The following is a 14,110-nucleotide window of genomic DNA, read 5'->3' on the forward strand; positions in this document are numbered from 1 at the left end:
CTACATGATATTTTAAAATAATAGTTTGCTTCCTTGGAAGGAAATATTTCAGCTCTTGTCCTAATCTCATTCTTCTCATACTCTCAAAAATACAATGCACTTTTCATGTGGCTTCTGTGGCCAATTTTAAAAGGATGGAAGAGATGATGGTATTATGTGATATTAGACCAATGTCTTCACAGTAACTGTATGTGTCCATTTTGTGTGTGCTCCTTACATAACTATATTTTAAGAAGATTACAGCTACAGCCTATTTTCTGTTGTTATAACAGGATATCACAACCTATGTGGTATAAAGAAAAGAAATTTATCTTCTTACAATTCTTAAATACTGAGAAATCTAGTGTTAAAATGGTAAAGTCCAGAAAATTCTTCTTGTTGTTCTTTCTGGGTGAAATGTGAAAGGATTAGGGAAAACAACAGACAAAACAGACAGACAGTGTGCTAACTTTAAATGCTTTCATAATCTGAATTAACTCATTTGAATTCTTCAAGCCTTAAATACCCATGTCAAAGCCACATCAGAGCTCTGTTGCATTGGGAACAGAGGGAAACATAGTTGAATCTAAGTCAAGTAATTGATCAAATGAGAATAATTTTCTTGGATTCATCTAAAAATTAAAGGCCCAATTTTCTTTATGTAACAAAAGTTTGCTTGTTAAATTTGAGAACTTGCCTCTTTGACAATGCTGAGATAGGACTGGTTCCTGCTCTTAGATTATCCTCTACTGTGTAAAAGAGTGTTTTTCAGTCCATGTCACAGTTTGGGGGCCATATATTCCATCTGTGGATGCCTATCAGAGAGGTGCAGACGTAAAAATGACTTGTTCTTATAGTCAAAAGGGTAATACCCTATAAATCTTCTAGGATGAATTGAGACTTAGATGGAATCGTTGGTATCTTAAATCATACTAGAGAAACCAGACCAAAAATGTGTAGTATGCTCCAGAACAAGGGTAAGGTATAGATCAGCATGTATGCCTCACAAAAAAATGGGCAGCCAACAGGCACAAGGACAATGCTCCCTATAGTTATATTGTCTGATAATTGCTGATAATGATAACTGTATGTTTGAAGGACAAAGGGACAGGCAATTTTGACTATTCCTAGAACTTCCGATTAGACTGGATGCATTGACAAGGTCTACTAGATTGCTTTTAGCCATGGAGCTGTTTTCCATAGATTGTCCCTAAAACTGATTACATCTTTAATCTCCACCATGATATCTATAAAAGTGGCTTCATTCCAGGGCTGATTCTGTCTCCTTCTCTTAGCAACCCAGAGCCTATACTCATTTCTTTCAGTCTTCTAAAAATTCTTGAGCTCAGCTTAGCCTCATTAACCAACATTCTTTCTATAAAGACATACATATATACATAAAGACAAACATGTATACATATTGACTGTGTACTGCATGGTGTGATATTAAAATTGTTACTAATTAATAATGAAATAAGCATACCTGCCTTTATCTCTATTGGGACTATCATGATAGGATAATATAATAAACTGCTGCCTTTGAAACTTAGTCCTATGTAGGTTTATTGTTATTTAAGAAATTACAAAATTGTAGAAAGAAAAAAAATATGGGCATCTGTGCTTCTGGCATAACAGGCCCCTGTAAGCTCCCAAGTGAAAATTTAACCCTACAAACTCTATATGTTTTATAATGGAAGGTCAAGTATGATATTGATATCTATACAGAGGTTAGATCTTACATCTAATACTGATCCCACAGTTGTAGACCTAGAGATTTGACAAGAAACACATTTTAAAGCAATTAAAAATTATAAGGCATTTTCGGTGGTTTGGAAATACCTCGCTGAGCTCAGCGTGATGAACATCATGTGCAGTATGTTAAAATGCATATTTGTAGGCTCTACCCAATATTATCTAGATACCACAGAGTCTAGAAGGAGTATCCAGGACTGTGTTTTCAGAAATACTCCAGATAATTTTGGTATGAATCAAGATTGCAAACTACTGACCGACTTATTAAACAGTTCTTTGATTTATGTGCAAGAAAATACAAATACTTATCTCTTCAAACATAAAATAGATGTTTTTATCTTTCTGTAAATAACTCACCTATTAGGTTACAAAACAATTCCAGTTCTCAATGATTCATGCTATTACAATGGTTCTATTTTTTTCTCTGAACTACAGATTATTTTCATTATCTCCTGAACAGGCAGATGAGAGTGTGCTTAGTTCTCTGGTTTAATATCTCTTTCATCTACCTCCTCTCTTATTATTGTAAACTCCTCCCAATACCAAGTTCACACATTTATAGTGTTCAATATACCAATACAATCTTCAACCCTCTATGTTCTTCACTTATCTTTTCAGCTGCCAGTTTTTAAGACTGTGGATTTTATCATTTCTGGCCTCTACTCTCAAGTTAGATTGCCTTGCTTTTTTAAAAAAAGAGAGACAGGCACTGTGAGCAGGTCTGCCTAAGGCTGCTGTCATTTCCTTCCCCTGAAATATGATACCATCCAAACTTTTAAAGAATTCAAGAATTTTTATACTTTCCTTCTGTACATTTTCAATCAAATAAATATATTTAGAAGCTCAAAATATTTCTCTCTGAAACTTCTAACAGTCAAAGACAGGACTAGATTGGTAATATGAACCCAGATTCTAATTCTAACTTGGACATAGATTAATTGCTGTAGAGAAGTCAATTAGAATTTGTTTGTAAGAATTATTTCCTCAAATGTGGCATAGAATAAATATGTTTTAGTTTTTAGTTTGTTAAGAGGCTTAAGATAAATTTGGATCAAGAATTTAACAGTAGGTACTAGAGATGTTTCTACACAAAGGACAGTGAATGATCACTATGTGTGTGTGTGTGCATATAAATCATTGTGACAAAGGCCACAGAATTAAGTAAGTACTCCTTTCACAGTGATTAACAAATTATATTCTATTTGTAAATATGTAAACTAGAGAATCAGAATTCAATAACTTTCTCAGGAACTCCTAGGGCACTGGTTCTCAATCTTTCTAATGGTGAGAGCTTTAATATAGTTTCTCATGTTGTGGTGGCTGCCTACCAATGTTTTTTGTTGCTACTTCCAAACTGTAATTTTGATACAGTTATGAATCATAATGTAAATATTTTTGGAGATAAATAGTTGCCAAAGCTGTTGTAACCCATGGGCTGAGAAATGCTATCCTAGAGCAATGCATAAAATGTTAGACAAATATATATATAAGTATACAAACAAACACACACAGACAAACACACCTAGTCACACAAACACACAATTGCTCTCACACATCTACATACACACACACACACACACACACACACACACACACACCTCTATCACATAAAAAAAACATTCATATATCTTCATGAATGAATCTGAAGCAGGAAGAGTGTTAGCACATGGCTGGGGAGCAAGATTAAAGACACAATTTACTTTCATTTCTACCTTGGTTTGTGAGTAATAATTACTACATCAAAGAGCTTTTTAAAAGAAAGTGAGTGGGTTACAAATGTAGCCTTGGTGAAACTGCTGTGGACGTAGTGCTTTGGATATCTTTTGGGAGGGGTACGGTCAAGCTTTGTTATTCCTGTGCTTTAAGGAAGATCTTTATTGAAGTAATGTATACACATTGATGTTGGGAAAATGATTGAAACTAGTGAAGCAGGCTTGGATAATTGCTAGACTTTTGGCTCAAGGAAAGAAGAAAAGATGCGCTGATTTTCTTCCAAACTGTCTAATTTATTTTCTTTTCAAAAGACTATAGACAGAGAAATGGGATGATGGCCCTGTCCAGAGCTATAAATGGACTGCTTGGCTCAAGTTTCTTCTCTTAAAATCCCCTTAAAATCTGCTCACAGAGAGCAAGATGTAGATACACCCAAATAAAAGCTACCTAATGACCTGCCTTCAAATTTACTTTTGCTTTCCCTATGATGTATGCACTCTGAAACCAAGGTCTGTTCCCATGAACATGTCTCCCCATTAGCATTTCAAGGACTGCAGCTGACTGGAGCTTTGTGTTAATTTATAGCTCTGAGCTCTTTGGAATTGCTATCCTTTCCAAACCTGCTTAAGATGCCTGTGAGACTGTCTTAGTGACTAGACTGACATGGAAATCAACCTGATTGATTCAGGGGCAAGAGGAGTTGTGGTATCACATTCCAAGTGAGATTACAATAGGAAACAGAATTTAAAATAAGTGCAATACAAAGGAAGGATATGGAAGACCTCAATCCCACTCTTATTTCTGCTACTTAACTCAGAGGTTGAATTACATTTAGTAGCATCACATGTAATGGCATGTACAGATGAAAGAGGGAATGAAAATAAAGAATAGCAAGTATATGTATACGACTAACAAACAGACTCTCTGTAGCATATGGGATTTAAATCCAATATGAATGAAATGCAGGTAAATAGTTGTGTGTTTACTTTTTGTTTCTTCCCAAGTACCTCGCACCATGTGTTCAGTATTTCCCGGTTCTTTGGGGGGGGGTGGGGGTATGGGGGACTTTTGGGATAGCATTGGAAATGTAAATGAGGAAAATACCTAATAAAATTTTTTTAAAAAGAGTCTTCTATTCATATATCACTCAAGACAATGTTGGTTTATGGCAAGTAGCAGTCTGCCTTTTTGCAGGGGTTCTGTCATTTCTGATCATTAATGTTTGTTTCATGGGCCTTCAGGTAAGAAGATATGTTTGCATATTGCTATGACTTTGTCCTCAAGATAATTTTGTACGGGTAGACATAAAGACTTACATCAAGGATTTTTGACTATGATTAAAATGGATTTACCTTACAATAAAATAATTTTCCATAGCAAGGTAAGAGGATTTTTCATGATTTAATGAAGCATTCAGTTCTTTTTTTATCTGGACTCCAGTTCTACAGATTGATAATGCTTCCTAGATGTAAAGTATCCCCTTATAACCATTAATATGACATGGAATATATCCAATTTTGTATTTTTAATAAACCAGAAATTTTGATTACAAGTTTGGTGACATGCCTCAGCAGGTAAGGATACCAGGCCCTACACCTAAAGACTCGAGTTCAAGTCTGCATTTCATATGGTGGAAGGGCACAGTGACTCCACAGAGGTGTTGTTAGAAGATCTCTCCCCATACACTGCAGCAAGATGTATATGTACACAAATGTACACAGAAACACGTGTTAAATGCATGGAAAATAATGTTAGAGTCCTAATTATTTTATTAGATATTTTCTTTATTTACATTTCAAATTTTATCTACTTTCCTCATTTCTCCTCCGAAAACCCGACTATCCCATTCCCCCTACCCCTGCTTACTAACCTGCCCACTCCTGCTTCCCTGACTTGGCATTCCCCTACACTGGGGTCCTTCACAAGGCCAAGGGCCTCTCCTCTCATTGATGTTCTACAAGGCCATCCTCTGCCACATATACAGTTAGAAAATCCAGACACTATCATGGATGCTAACAAGTGATTACTGACAGGAGCCTGATATGGCTTTCTCCTGAGAGGCACTGCCAGAGTCTGACAAATACAGAGGTGGATGCTCACAGTCAACCATTGGGCTGAGCACAGAGTCCCCAATGGAGGAGCTGGAGAAAGGACCCAAGGAGCTGCAGGGGTTTGCAGCCCCATAGGAGGAACAACAATATGAACTAACCAGTACCCCCAGAGCTCCTGGGGACTAATCCACCAACCAAAGAGTACACAAGGTGGGTCCCATGGCTCCAGCTGCATATGTAGCTGACTAATTTTTTATATATAAATTTATTCACTTGTCCTATTTTTGTTGTACTCCATCTTTGTAAATTACCCACGAAATTTATGTAGTCTTAAAACTGAATATCCAACAGTTCAATTAAATCCTGACACCTTCAGAATTTATCTTCAGATACCATGTTTAAAAGTTTAGCTTTGACTGATTGTTTATACTATAGCTGTCAAATACAAATAAATGTCTTTATTGCTCTTACTGCAACATGACAAAGCATAAATTATGAAGTTTCCACAATTATATCAGTATTTGATATTTTGGTAAATAGCTCCCAGAACTTAGTGCAGTATTGAATTAATATATCTCAGTCAAGGCTAGCTGAAACGTGCATACATGAGCAGATGTGAGGTGTTGGATGGTGTGCTGTGTTCCTTTCCTACCTAAGAACTCCATCCTCTACCATCTTTTATTCACTGAGGTGGAGCTTTGTAAATAGCATTTTCAAATGTATGTAGAGCACAACCTTGAGCCTTGCTTTATTTACTTACTTATTTATTTAATTTAAATTACTTTATTTATATACATTCCAGCTATTTTCCCCTCCTGGTCCCCTCTCCCACAGTTCCTCATCCCATTCCTCCTCTTCTTTACTTGCAAGACAGTGCTCCCAGCCTCTACCCTGTGCTGGCACTCCTCTACCCTGGGGCCTCATGTCTCTCAAGGATTAGGCCAATCTCCCACTGAGGCCTGACCAGCCAGTCTTATGCTATATAAGTACCAGTGGCCTTGTACCAGCCTATGTATGCTCTTGGTTGGTGGCTCAGTCTCTGGGAGTTCGTGGAGGTCTAGGTTAGTTGAGATTGCTGGTCTTCCTATGGGGTCGCTGTCCCCTTCAGCTTCTTCAATCCTTCCCCTAATTCAACCATAGACATTCCTGTCTTCAGTCCAATGGTTGCATCTGTCTGAGTCAGCTGCTTGTTGGGCCTCTCAGAGTACAGCCATGCTAGGCAGCTATCTGTAAGCACATCATAGCATCAGTAACAGTGTCAGGCCTTGGTGCCACTAGCCTATGAGATGGATCCCAAGTTTGGCTGGTCCTTAAGTCTTTTGTTCCATGTTTGTTCCTGCAGTTCTTTTAGACATAGATCATGTTTAGGTTTAAAAGTGTGCACCATTTAGTTATTTTGCCTTTTGTTAGCCAGCTCATGGAGAGATTACATAGAAACCCATGCTCTGAGACAAATTATTAGCATAAACTCAAATGAAATGTTTCGAAATGGTTCACAGTAAATGGCCAAAGACACTTTCACTATGTAGGGAATTGTAAGGATATTAGAAACTGTCATTAATTAGGAGCTCACATTTTTGATTTTAGTAATTGGGTGACTAATTTGATAATACCTCTGTACTTTGATGGAAGTTGTCCCAATTATACATGCTAGATCTTAAAGATAACACCATGGAAATGATGCATACTATTTTTTTTCTTAGTCACTTTATTTTTATATATATCTAGAAGTTACTCCTATTTTTCTGAATTATTTATAAAGCCAAAATTTATTGTGCAGTCTCAAGCTCTTTATCAGAGAGATAAGAAAGACAAACACAGTGAAGGATGTTGACTCAGAAATTGCCTCTTCCTTTTACCATTTCTCTGTTTCTATCTCTCACACCCAGAAAGTCGAGTCTCTTTGTACAGCCTTTGATCTAAAAGAATTTACCCAGTGGAAACAATCACTAGAGCCAAATAACACGTCCACTCCACCATGCTAAAACAGATTGAAATTGATTTTCATGTTTTCAGAATGAACTCTGAGCGAAGAGAGAGTAGAAGCAACCCACATTCAAAGCACACCTCAACATCTTTACTTTACAAATCATGTTTTTTGAAACCTTCTGAAGTTAAATTTATTTTAAATTCTCTGAAACGCCTCATGCCAAAAAATGGGTAAATAAATTTCTGTGTGTCAAAATATCCTATTTAAGTAATTATGCCTTCTCATGTCTCAGCATTTCCTTAAAAGAAATCGAGGCTCAGTGCTGCCTCTTCTGGCTTACAACCCTGAAAACTGAAAATATTGTAAATTCATCATTATAGATAACAAACAATCTTGAGTCCCTCAAACATATTTCTGTTTCAATGACTTTGCACTTCTATGGCCAGTGCATCTTATTTCTATATTAAGATCCTAATGTTCTTCATGTCGATAATTGTCATACAAGCATGCCATTATCATATTTGGTCAGGAATTAGAGCAATTATTTTTTAAAATTTTTATGTGTATGCGTGCAAACATTCGCATGTGTGTGGAAGCCAGAAGCTAAAGCTAAACATGGTTGGCTTGCTCTCTGACATGAGTTCAGGGAACTAACTGAATTCAGGTCTTTTGAAGAGCCTTAAGTGCTCATAACAGTTGAGCTATCTCTCCAGCCTCAGAATCCATTTTAACATCTCTGAAATCACAATTTCATAGATATCAAATTTCTGTTATTCCTCCACACAGAGTTCACTTGAACATGTACTACTATGAAAAGGGTCCTTGAAGCTCCTCAAGGTTTGAAGAGCATCTACTCTCCTTTCTCTTTTACTCTCTATTTGTTACTCACTTAACCTGTCAACTGCTATGGTTAGATACTATACGCCCTCTCTAAAGTTCATGTTTTAGAATTCAGTTATCTAGTTCAATAGATTAAAGAAATACTGAACCTTTAAGAGTTCAGTGTGTTTCAAGGTCAATTGACATGTTCCTTCAAAATGGATTAATGCAGTGTGTGTGTGTGTGTATGTGTGTGTGTGTGTGTGTGTGTGTGTGTAAATGTCATACATTGTGTAAAAGGATTGATATAAATTCCAGATTCTGTTCTCTGACTTTCTTTCACAGTTCCTAATCAAGATGTGAACTTTTTTCTTTGTAGACCCCTCTTCTCCCATTCTACCCACCTATAAGACTATGGTCTGGTGATAATTCTTCAAAACCCTAAACCAAAGAAATATTTTTTATCTTCCAATATAATAGACAGAGGTAATTTGCAGTAGCGATAAAAAGTGGGCCAATAAATCTCTCTTATTTTATTATCTTAGCTTATTTAGTCTTTGCTTTTATTTATTTTCAATAAATACCACAGGTACACAGGCATCTCTTCCTCAAGACTCCCTTTCCAGTACTACTCATTAATATTCAATCTTCATTGTTCAGACAAGTACCTCCCAAATGTGTTGGCTATTTTAATCCCTTTTTCAAATTTTTTAGCCCAGTCTTTAGAAACATGTGTTCATTTCTTTTGCTTGGAATTAACATATTTTCATCACTATGTGATATAAAAATCTACTTAGTAAACATTGGTGTCTGTTTTCTGTTCTCCTTATCTTTGTTACATATGCATGAATGATAAGGGAATACTTTCTGCTTCCAAGAAAGTTTAGGCAGTTGTCTTAGGTCATCTGGCTCCATTAATTGGCTAGAACAAAAAGGTAATTGTAGGTAAGACAAGGATGTAACAAATGCTATTCTGAGACATGTAATTAGTACAATAAGGACTCATTTCAGAGTATGGACGTCAAGTCAAAACAAAACCGGAAATATGTTTGGAGTAGCTGTGTCTTGGTCACATCTCTCTTCCAGGAGTCATTATATAGTACACCGTATCATTTGGAATTGCACAGCTAGTTGAAGTATGGAATAGGCAAAGAAAAGAAGTAAGAGGTGGCTTCCTCAGTGGTGTATTTCATTAACTCAGAAAAAAAGACAAAAACTTTTCCTGAACGGAGAAGGAAAGATACCAAGTGTCCCAGAATCCAGGGTAAGGACGGACCATAGCAGCCTTTGGTAAAATGAACCAAGAGCTGAAGTTTGTTCTATGTGGAAATATCTTTTTAAAATTTAGTAATTTTACTTGGCATAGACAGTATATATTCAAAATATTTTTCAGATATAAATTCATAAATAAATAAGGAGAAAATGATTTCAATTATCTAAGAGTTTATGGATTTCCTATTATTTGAAGATGAATCAATACAAAAACAAAGAAACCCAAAATGAATAAATTAACTCCATGTACTTTTTATAATTGAGGCTCATGACTTGCAGGAAGGAGATGCTGATTTTAAGGTATTTTTACTAATAATTAGTTGGTAATGTGTTCTACATCAGTGATGCATAATTCACTTAAATATTTTAAATGAGAACACTAAGAACACGTATAGCCATCTACTTATTTTCTTTTTCATCTTCGTTTTAAAGAATGATTAAGAAAATAAAAGTCAAATAATTGTTTTCATGTTCCCAAATTTTCATTGGAATTAAGACTTTGAAATTTAGGCTCTTTGCTAGGTGTAATAATAGCACATACACAGTCTGAGGGAGTTTGAGGCAATAGGATCAAGAGTTTATGGTCTACCTGAGTCTTTCAAAACCAAGATACTTAAGAATGAGCATATAGAAAAGTTGAAGCTACTGCCACAATGCGAGTAAACAGAGGTGGAACAGGGGCACTCAGTAAGTTGTATGGTAAATACAAAATGAAAGCAGAAGACTATGATGAGAGGTTTGGGGTGAAAAACTTGGAAAGAGAAGGCTAGGGAAATGGAGGGTGAGGCACATAAGAATCAAGATGAATAAGCCAGGACTGAGAGAAGGAAGGGTCATGCTTTTTTTGAAATCACATGATGATGGCTTTATTTAGTTAGGAGTTATCTTGTGGCTCTCAGCACAGCAGGGCACTCTTCAGTCTCATAGTGCAGAGACATATTGATTAAAGAAACCAAGTTTTCTTTTCACAGAAAACAATATTCTTTGCTTTCTTTTCATCTTAGATAACTTAAAGTTTACAGAAATATACGTTTTAGAGAATTAGTTCAACTATTTAAAACCAACCTGCTAATCTATAAAATCTTAAGGAAGCTGTTCCATTGAGGATTCTAATTCCTTTCCCAGTTTCTTGGGTTCAATTTTTTTCAGGTAATTTGAAGCCTCTGATATTAAATTTTTCCCTGTAGTGTATCACTAATCAGTCTTACAGTTGCTCCCTATAATCTTCTCTCATATCAGCACCTTCCTTAGTATGCACAAAGTATACCGTGGAAGTCACTCCAAAGAAAAGTAGACATGATATTGCCTCAGAAAAGCAAATGTTCAAAATACATTTCATAGAGCAATTTGAATTGCAACTGAGTTCATAATTCTGACAAAGTATTCCAGGAGAAAAAGAGGAAATAATATAAACATGTAAAAGTAAGACAATTATATCCTATAAATATATTTATATACCATATATATTTATATACCATATATATCTAATATATCTATATCTGTATATATATATATATATATATATATATATATATATAGAGAGAGAGAGAGAGAGAGAGAATTCAGTTAAAAGATTCCATTCAGAGTTTGCATAAGATAAATTTGTCTTTATTGTATTGAAAACGAAAGGACAATAAACGCAACCGCATAGCATTCAGGTAGCAATCCATAGGTGATCATTCTTATGAACAATCTTAAGAAGATTTCTCAAGGCTTTTAATGTCCACATAGACATTTAGAATTTACAACTAGGTAATGTCCATTCTTTAAGAGGAACACACAATATAGGAATTTGTTACTTTGACTACCTGCAGATCTAATAATTGTATTCAAATGTATGCTTAATATATGTACAAAATATTTAGTGCTCCCATTTAACTGTGATGTAAAAGGAAGAAAATACATATATGAGACCGAGAGATTGCCAGAACAGTATGAGAACTTAAGATTGAATCCTCAGAATTCATGTTTCAAGCCAGGCATGGGAACATATATCCATCATTCTGTTCACCTGTGGTGAGATGGGAAATAGGTCCTGGAGACATCTCAGAAGCTCATGGGGCAGCTGGCTAAGTTACAGAAGCAGCCAGGTAGAAACAGAAAAATGTTCTCAAACAAGGTAAGCAGCAAGGACTAACACTACAGACTGTTGGTATATTTTACACACACATATACACACACACACACATACACACACATACTGACACATTTTCTGTATATGTGTGGGTATGACCCTTTCTGTTAACTCCTTTCCCCCCATGAATCTTATGTCTGGGATACTGGCCTCTCTACCTTGCACTATGTGGGTTCCCTTGATTTTGTACTCCATTTGGGTTTGAATGTTTGTCACTGATGAAAGAAAGCATCAGTTGTTAGAGCGTTTATTTCCTCAGACATGCCTCTATTCAGGAGAAATGACAGCATTCTTTTTACCAAACAACATTCTTCAAACTCAAACATTTTTCTTATTGTAGGAAACTGCTAATTCTTCTTGTTGTCATTGGCCTACTATTGGGTATTGTTTTCTAATTTGTACTCTCGGAGTTAGGACTGACAGCTTGATGTCAGCCGTTAGGAGAGTCTTTTTTTTTTTTTTTTTTTTTTTTAAGATTTATTTATTATATGTAAGTACACTGTAGCTGTCTTCAGACACTCCAGAAGAGGGCGCCAGATCTCGTTACGGATGGTTGTGAGCCACCATGTGGTTGCTGGTATTTGAACTCTGGACCTTCGGAAGAGCAGTCGGGTGCTCTTACCCACTGAGCCATCTCACCAGCCCCTAGGAGAGTCTTATATCTCATAGAATAACATACTTACAAATTAGTATTTTGGGATGCTTCTCCCTCCTATACCGTTAGAGATATTGACAATATCTGAACATGATCCTGCCTCAACAGAAACTCTGTTTCCATCTCTCTCAACTGTCTCCATTCCTTTCACTCCCCAAATCATACACAAAGTTATAAAGGCATTTTCCTTGCTAAATCTTTTACAATGTATCGATTTCAAAGCCATTTCTTTTTTCCTTTTGTTTATTTTGAACTGACAGAGTAATTGATATCAGCAATGACTTCCTAAAACAAATTTTAGTAATAGGATTATGAGATTGATTTGTAAACATATTGAAGAATCCATAAATAAAATGACTTCTAGAGAAATTGGGTCTAGGTAAGTTATGAGAAGTGATGGCACTGAAATTTTCAAGAAGCCTCTCATATCAGCACTAGAGGAAATACAGTTAAAATATAGGTTAAGAAGCTAGAGAAATGGCCCAGTGAGTAATGGCCTTACTACCCTTTCAGAGGACCTGACTTCTGTTCACTACAGCATAAGCTCTGATATCCTTTTTTAGCTTCCACATTAACTACATTCATATGTGCATCCTGCCTGTCCCAAACACCACATGCAAATACAGGTAATAAATATAAAGCTGACTTTAAAAATCTAGGATTTCCAAAACATCAATTATCTTTAAAATTTCATTCCATGTTTAATAACAATGAGCATACTTATTTTATTTTGTTCTGTCTAAAAGCCTTAAGAAATATATTTAAATCAAAGAAAGAAAGAAAGAAAGAAAGAAAGAAAGAAAGAAAGAAAGAAAGAAAGAAAGAAAGAAAGAAAGAAAGAAAGAAAGGAAGAAAGGAAGAAAGGAGGGAGGGAATAGGGAGGGAGGGAGGGGAGAGGGAGGGAGGGAGGGAAGGAAGGAAGGAAGGAAGGAAGGAAGGAAGGAAGGAAGGAAGGAAGGAAGGAAGAAAGAAAGAAAGGAAGGAAGGAAGGAAGGAAGGAAGGAAGGAAGGAAGGAAGGAAGGAAGGAAGAAAGAAAGAAAGAAAGAAAGAAAGAAAGAAAGAAAGGAAGGAAGGAAGGAAGGAAGGAAGGAAGGAAGGAAGGAAGGAAGGAAGGAAAGACTGTCTAACTCAGACAACAAATGGAAAGCTTTAAACTGTCAGTGTCTTTTAAGTTGTTCTTTTCCTACCCTGTTTTCATGTTATACCACTGAAGACCACTCGCTAAAGCTTATTGTGGAAGTAGGGATATTTGCAATGTCAACTCCCAGCACATATGAGAAATGATAGGACTTAGAACTGCAGAATGCAGGAGCTGAGAGGATGTACAAAGAGCTGGGAAATGTGAACTTTCTTACCCACATATGCTTTAGTCCTCCTTGTAAGTACAGGCACCACTTTTTACCTTCTCTGAAGGATCCAGACTGTCCCTTCATAAATAATTTTCTTGTTTCCCCCACAGAAAGTACTGATCAATACTCCTCATTGCATTCAGGAACATAAGAGTTGCCCAATGTGTGCCAAATGCAAACAAAGTTGGCTCCAGGAAGAATCTATTTACGGAAAAGTTCCAGATTTTCACTAGCTTCAGTTGAAAGGAGTCCAACATGCATGTGTGGGAATGCTGTGTATTCTAAGGGTGCTAGACAAAGAGGGGTGGAATAAAAGGAAGATTTTATAAGGGGTCCTTATCTTTTCAGTAAGAGCCTGACTTTTACCATATAATCAGATTAGCCAAACTCTGTGCAAGAACATTCATTGAATTGCCTTTAGGCATTGAGATAGACCTAGACAAGAAGGGCAGAGG

The sequence above is a fragment of the Mus caroli genome, unplaced genomic scaffold (assembly GCF_978045245.1).
Source record: "Mus caroli unplaced genomic scaffold, Mus_caroli_1 scaffold_16, whole genome shotgun sequence".
NCBI lineage: Eukaryota > Metazoa > Chordata > Mammalia > Rodentia > Muridae > Mus > Mus caroli.